Consider the following 7862-nt stretch of genomic DNA (forward strand, 5'->3'; position numbering starts at 1 on the left):
GATGACTGATTGAAAGATTTTAAACAACAAGAAAAATATATAATATACTTATTAAAAAAAATTATATTAAATGTAATTGTATCAATTAGTTTGGATCGGTCATGTAATCAAAGTTGTAATAAATGTGTGTGGTTTGAAATATTTCTACCGTTGTTGTTTTGTTGTTGTTGTTTAGCTCAATGTCATGCTTTTTAGCTTTCTCACTGTGTTATGACCCTATCAGGAGATGCAATCGCTGAGTTTCCAAACTGGGGGCCCCGGGTTCGAATCCTGGTGAAGACTAAGATTTTAAATTTCGGGATCCTTGAGAGCACCTGAGTCCATCCAGCTGTAATGGGTACCTGACACTAGTTGGGGAAAAGTTGGTCGATGTGCTGGCCACATGACACTTTCTTTAACCGTGGCCACAGAAACTGATGACGTTTACATCATCTGCCCTATAGAGCGCAAGGTCTATTTTGACACACGACTTTGTAGATAGTATACTTTTATTCATCCATGAATTGAATATAGAGACAATATTAAGGAAAATAACATTGTTATAGATTAGCTTAGTTTTGGACTTAGGATATTATAGTGACGTCGACATGGGACTGTTCCCTTTTTATTGGTTTAAAGCAGTGTTTCCCAAAGTGGGATACGCGTACCCCCATGGGTACGGGAAGACTTTGGAGTGCGTACGCGTTGCACCTCATTAATTATGCTGATTTTTTTTAAAATACTCATTTTTTATATTCATTCTTCTCATAGATTCAAGGCGAGGGGTACTCAGCGTTACACAAATTATGAAAGGGTACATTTTAGTCAAAAGTTTGGGAAACACTGGTTTAAAGGGATGATTGGTTATTAACACATTATTTAGCGCGTTTCACTTTATTATGGTTGTCGGAGTAAAAAAAGGAGGTCGTCATTTAAATAAATTCTGTTGAATTTAATTATTAGATTATTATATTTTTTAATATTTTAATGGTCAAACGAGAGTTTTCCCAATGAGCTAGTAATTTGTGTGGAACCAAAATTAGGGAAAGCCCTTCGATAATTTGAACTAGGTCATACATTTTGTTGCTGTTTTAGTATAATTATAATAATTATTATTTGTATTGTATTTTTATTAATAAATACATTCTATATACTATACCTTTATATGTAGTTTCTATAAAGGGAAAGGGGGCTCCAATTAAAATATCGGGCACCAATTATGCTCGGCACGCCTCTGAAAATGTCTAGTTTTTAAATTCATTGTGGTTTCCAATTATTATCTTTAATGTCTGTCTCTTTAAAAATATAATATTTCTATCATAAATGTAATTACAACTGTATTCACTAGGGACATCGGTAGACTAACAAAACAGGACGAAAGACAACTGTTGTACTGTCCTCTCAATTGTAGCCTACATAGCAGTTTAAAATACGTAGCAACGTTTATGTTACTAGCTTTCTGATTTGTTCTCTTTCACTAACCTATCTAGATCTACAATAAAAGAACAAGGTGAAGACTATAACAGGTAACATGTGGAGCCTACTGGTGCTAACATTCATTCTCTTGTCTGTAAATCCACAACCCAATTCTCGCTACGAGGACCACACAGTCAAAGATCTTACAAGCCACGTTCAGAAGGGAACGTGTCACAACAATTGTGGAAGCTTCACCGCGTGCTCCTGCCGGACAAACTGCAGGATTCATGGGACTTGCTGCAAAGATTTCGAAGAAGCGTGTCCATCAATGGCTAGAAATGCACAAGTCGAGTTTCAGCAGTTCGTTGAATTAATACAAGAGTGTGAGTTTCACAATTTTTTACTTGTTTCCACATGTCCATCCAAGGCTGAGGAGCAGCTACTCCCTGGACAGAATCAAACGGATCAAAATGTCATCCCTATTTCTACCACTTTACGAAACATAACTAATGGTCAAGGCCTGGACGCTCGGCTTTTTAGAAGTTCGCCTATTACAGACTTAGATTCTGGATTCACATTCAAGAATGCAAGTATATATCTATGTAATAGATTACCTGGAAAGAATCTCTTGTTCTGGGATATTTACTTGGAAACTATTCAACTAGATGAACGAGGAATTTTATTTTTCGAATCTTTATCCAAAATCGTGTCCATTTCTTTTCCACCTTTAGAACTGACACGATCTTCCAAAAACACGCTATGTATTTACGACTTTGAAATGTCGCCAGATTTTGGGATAGTGGAAAAAAAGAACTCTTCTAGATTTATGACTCCCCTGTTGCGTGGCTACGAGAGTTTGTGTCGTCTGTGTGACTGGAGTTTTCAACAATCCAGCTCTCTGGAGAAGAAAGACATCAGCAGATGTGAATTTTCAGTTATTGCATCTTTAGAATACGACAAAGTGAAATTCTCCGGTCAAGAACCTGGGGGCCACAATTCTCTGCCGTGGCAAGAAATACATTGTCCCATTGTGGAAACCAAAATGGAACAAAATAGCTCAACGTGTCACATAATCTCATGCTACGAATCTTTTGAGAAAATATCCTCGAGCCGTTGCCAAGGCATGTACATTCTTCAGATTGCTATACCGCACGACGGAAGGTCTATAGGAAATAATTTTCTGAACAAATTACCCAATTTCTTGGAGTGCTTTTTGAACCAGTACTCCGGGTACAACGTGAAAAACCGATGGCCTGTTTCCGAGTTGTTTTATGACACACAATCACAGGACGTGTACTACGCCACGCAGCTACAAATGTACTCTGATAATTTGATTGCGGTTTGGAACAGCACAGAATTCATGGATCACCTTTCTCGTCTGGCTAAAGCCATCACCTTTTTAAAGGCCTTTAGGAGGTCCAATGTGTTAGAGTATAGCAAGACCCAACTGGCAGAGCAGGCAAGGGCTGCAACATTTAAGTGGGACGGGCCAAGAACAAAAAACATAAAACCTTTGAGTGAGCATGGGACTGAGCTAGTCTGTGCTAATATCAAAGATAAAGAAAAACAGAAATTTCCAGCATTTTATACCCGAACTTTTCATTGTGATAATGTTCCGGTCCTGCAGAGCTACAACGTTACAGAACAGAATGATACGGAGAAGAATATATGCCTAAACTTCTTTGAGTTTTCAGGGCAATCTAGAAATAGAAGCCCTCGACTTATCTTAATGATTCTAATCCTTTATCATTTCTTCAAGGCTTGATGGAAGACTAAAATACAACTTTTCACATGCATCTGGCTACAAAAAAAAAAGACTATAATTTAGTTCAGATAAGTAAAAAAAAAATTATGTTAATAACTTTGCATCACAGTGGCTAAGTTCTAGACTTTTGGCTCAGGTTGACCTCTGTAAGATTTTATGTAGAAAACTGACTTCGCTGTTATAGAGTAGTATTTTTTCATGTTTGGAACAAAGCTTATTGTGTAAGTAAATGTAAGTTTTGTGTCTTTTCTCTCATTTAATAAATATTAGCTGTTCTTGTTATTTAAGATAGATTACTGGTTTCTTTAGCTTCTTTCTGTCAGCATCATAAAAGTATTAAGTATATCAGCCATCGACACTATCTTTAGCGTAATGGAATTTTTTTTAAATTGTAGAATAACTAACAATATAGTCTATACATCTTTTTTTAACACCTCTATCGAAAAATATGCACTCATTAAACGAACGAGGAGTCCCGGGTTCAAATCCTGGCGATTTTTAATTCAGATTTTTAATTCGGGATCTTAAGGGCGCCCCTGAGTCCACCCAGCTCTAATGGGTACCTGACATTAGTTGTGGAAAAGTAAAGGCGGTTGGTCGTTGTACTGATAACATGACACGTTCGTTTACCGTGGGCCGCAGAAACAGATGACCAGAAACAGATGACCAGAAACAGATGACCAGAAACAGATGACCTTTACATCATCTGCCCAGTAGGCTGCAAGTTCTGAAAGTCGAACTTTATTTTAAATAAAAACTCCTCTGTTGAAAAATATGCACCCAATAAAATAAAAAATATAAACTCGTGCTGGCTACATGACACCCTCGATTACCGTGGGCCACAGAAACAGATGATCTATAATTTATCTCATAGATTTGCTCGCTTTAAACGCACGCTCCGCAGGGTCTCTACCCATGGTTTTAAATATATAATTAGAGCCATTTTAAATCTTCACTAAAATTTATGATGCTAACAACATGAAAAGCTGCTGACATTGGTGGCATAAGTTGATGACATTCGTGGTATATGTTGATGACTTTAGTGGCATAAGTTGATGATATTTGTTCAGTTCTAATATTGTTCATTTGTGACACTCTTCGCTCATGGTTGATAGCTAGATACATCGACATTCACAGCTTCGCGCCTAGATAGAAGTGGCGACCCTATATTCCTCAAAATTAACTTTCAAACGAATAGTACTAAAACTTTGTAAGAAACCGCTGGTTTTTCATTGCTTAACAAATAAAAAGCAACAGCTCTGCTTGTTCCTAATGTCTTTAAAAGAAAAAATGATTAGAGCACATTCTAGCTAGGCCTTGTAGTCCAAGAATAAAATAATGTAGAATATGCCTCCTCTGCTTGGGATCCCTCAAATTTAAAACCGTTTGGAAAAATGTGTTAAAATATGGTAGATATCTACTCCCCCTACGAAGGAGCTATCTGTGTTTGTTACTATTAATAGTGAATAGTTGTAAAAGTGTTTTGTTTTTTTTTATGAAAAAACTGCTTGCATAAGGGATTTGAAAAATTAGATTTTTCGCTTTTAGAAAAGAAAAAAGTAGTCGTTGCATCAGAACTTTGAATGGTCTAAAGTCTAAAATATTATATGTCGGATTTTCAGTCTCTTTTCTAGTTTACGAGATCTAAACGGGACGGATGGACAGACATTCCACACAAACTAATAGCGTCTTTTACCCTTTCTGGGGCCGCTAAAAATGTGATATCTTTTCAGGAAGACCTGACTGACCCTTTGATAGTGTCAAAAAGTTAGTAGGCTACTGGAGATTTCATACATGGCGGACAAAATATAAATATAAAAGCTTTTTGGTGTATACGGTGTATACATTGTAACTGATAAGCTATGTTTTTTAAGGTATATGATAATTGCTCAGCACTTTTTAGCACAGCAGAATGCAAGTTTTTAATTTCTTCCGTTTGTAGCTGAAAATAGAGAAAGTATTAGAGGAAAAAATAGAGGAAGTCTGTCACCTGATGCACATACCTTGCCTTGGTGTGACAGCTTGAGTGCCTCAATGACCCTCAGAGCTATACCGGCGGGAGCTCATCACTCCTGGCAGGTACTACCAAGCCGGGCAGGTCTGTTAGGGAAGAGGCCAGACAAAAATTGCATCCCCCCTCGTCCCCCTCCCCGGGACACAGGGGTTGTGCGATAGGCTAACAACCTGTCCATGGAAAAAAAATAGTGTTATAGAAACCAGAGCAAAAACACAAACACTAAACATTGTCCGAGGCGAGAGTAGAGCTCCACAAAGGAGACTTATGAAGCTATGCAGGAAAAAGTCGAACGAATACCAAAAAGAACATGGCGACGCAGTACACTAGATGAAGCCAAGAGGACCGGAAAGAGCTGGGAAGCCATTAAAAAACGAGTAAGAGACCGTGGAGAGTGGCATATTTTTACTGAGGTCCTATATTCCACGAGGAACGCAAAAGAAAGATGATGATGATTATAGGAAGTATTAGACATTCACTCTAAGAGTTAAAACTTATTTAAAAACAACAAGAAATAACAGAGAGTTGATACAATGATAAACGGCTACGCATTGAGACATTGTTAAAATTATTGTTCAAGTCTCTTTATTCCATTTCTCTTATTTTTTTCTTCCTTTTCTCTTTCTTTCTTCCTTATATTTCTTCTTTTTCTCTTTCTTCTTTTTTATTCTTCTTATTGTTCATCCTCTGCTCACTCCATTTTCTTCACTCTTGTTGACGAATGACGATATCCTTTGCGGAAGCAATGGTCTCATTCGATCTCTTAAAGCCATGTCAAATTAGCGAGTCACGTTTCAACGATTGTTTGCTTGAAAATACAAAATACATGAAGTATAATTCAGTGCTATTAAACATTTCTACGCCCGCACAAGTTTATAGCTGGATTTCTTCATTATTAACTAGATTTATTTGTATTTCTGTTAATTAGTTAAGGGATGTTGGTTGTTAGATCTAGTTGAGTGTAGATGACATTGATTACTCTGGTTGTTTGAGATGTTATCAGCGAGTTCGTCGAATTAATAACAATCTCCAACAGAATACAAATAAATTTAGTAAATAATGAAGAGGTCCAGTTCTTTACTAAAATAACAGTTTATTACAGAATGAGGGCACATACTACTATGATACTACCCTAACACTGAATAGTGTGGGCCTATACTTCTGAAAACTAAAGACTAGAATAAATGTAGAGGATATTTATATTTGATTTATTTTATGCATAAAATTGTGTAAGTTATTTCTTTTCTTTAAGCATAATGAGGTTTTCACTTCACAGCTTCACTTCCGTTGCTCTAACTGCTTTCTGAAACCTTATACAATAAATACGAGTCTTGGGCTTTGGCCAGCAACACCCCAGAGTTGTAGAACTTTTCCTTAAAGGTTTTACAGGCTTGAGTTTTCACGCTGTAGATGGCGCTACTGCAGCTGTCCAAACAATGTAAAGTACACAAGAGTGGCGTCATATCTTGAACAGAAGAAAGCAAACGATAATTCAATGTTTTGAAAACTTACAAAAACACAGCAGAGATTTAAACAGAAAATAAAACATAAAATGAATGAAATAAAAGCAAAGCAAACACACAGGACAAAATAGACATCAAATAATAAAAGTAGGCCTTGAACTGAGATGTAGGCCTGCCTGCCATAGGTGCTACTTGATGTGAACAAAAGTAGCCTACTTTGTTTTTCATAATTTTGAGACAGGAATTGAATTGAAAGCAAAAGACCCATCGGCTGATCGGGATTGCATATAAGCATAATTTATCGTATTTATTAGAGGTCGCCAACACGCGGTAATCGTGCTGCATGTGGCCCGCCGAAGGTTGCCATAAGACCGCCTAAGACAATCATGTGACGCCGAAGGTTACCATCTGTCCCGCCGAAGATTACCATGTCGCCGCAGTAAATGACCATGTGACCCGACGATGGCTACCATGTGGCCATCCCAGCCTCGACGAAAAAAAAAATTTCCGTATGTTTCTCTAATATTACAACAAAAAGTAGAATTAACTATTAAAGTGATCAATTGGTCTTCTAATTACTATACGAGGCAGTCTAACCAATATTAAAAAAACAAATAATTTTATAGATTTTTAATTCTTTACTACAGAAACAAGCGCACTGCTATCGAAAGTCCAAATAAAACCTAATATTCTAAACAACGACAGTGTATGCTCAAATTTACAGTAGAAGAATGACTTTTGAGGAATGTGGATTGTTTCCGCCTGTATATGAGCTCTACATTGCAGAGCTGCTTTTATATTTATACGAGGTATAAAAGAAAGTTTTAAAACAGGTTAAGAAGTATTTGAATTTATCGACTTGGAAAGCACAACTGCAGGAAAACAACTGTTTACGCGATGTTGATCGAATAGTTAGCCACCTAAGTTTGGAATGGGATACGCTGTTAAGCACCAGTTCACGTCTGCTGGAAGTATGTTCGACTAGTTCACGTCTGCTAGAAGTATATCCGGCTTGTTTTAACATTTCTCATTAAGCAGAAGTAATATAATTTTGAAAAGCAAAGGAATACATTCATTACAATGGGCCCCATATCTCAGAAAGCTTAGGTCCTTATCAAGTCTAAATTCGGCCCCTATCTCTACTCTTGTTTCTGACTTGGTTTGCAGCACGACTATTGATAGGTGAGTTAAAATTTAAAAAAAAAAATTTCACGCTTCAATTGAA

Source organism: Biomphalaria glabrata, chromosome 4 (genome assembly GCF_947242115.1).
Source record: "Biomphalaria glabrata chromosome 4, xgBioGlab47.1, whole genome shotgun sequence".
Lineage (NCBI taxonomy): Eukaryota > Metazoa > Mollusca > Gastropoda > Planorbidae > Biomphalaria > Biomphalaria glabrata.